Source organism: Homalodisca vitripennis, unplaced genomic scaffold (assembly GCF_021130785.1).
Source record: "Homalodisca vitripennis isolate AUS2020 unplaced genomic scaffold, UT_GWSS_2.1 ScUCBcl_2576;HRSCAF=7483, whole genome shotgun sequence".
NCBI classification, from domain to species: Eukaryota; Metazoa; Arthropoda; class Insecta; order Hemiptera; family Cicadellidae; genus Homalodisca; species Homalodisca vitripennis.
The window spans coordinates 37,824-38,119 of NW_025778722.1; positions in this window are offsets into that span (position 1 = coordinate 37,824).

Sequence of the window (296 nt, forward strand, 5' to 3'; positions counted from 1 at the left end):
TCATAATTCATATAAATTACGTACAAACTCATATCTTTTACTATCAGCTGTTTTCCATGGGCCTGACTTTAACATTACTGAAAATGACAACTTTAAATAGCTATATTCCTGGTAAAGTGGTAGGTAGTTAATTATGTTCAATTATTCTTATTTCCAGGGAAGTTATCGTAAAGGGTTGAGACTTAAATTCTGAAGAATTAACTCAACAAAAAATCAACTGCGCCACCTTACACGAACAGGAACTGAAAAAGTACAAATTCAAATTACTCCGTCATGGGCAAACTCAACAAATTATA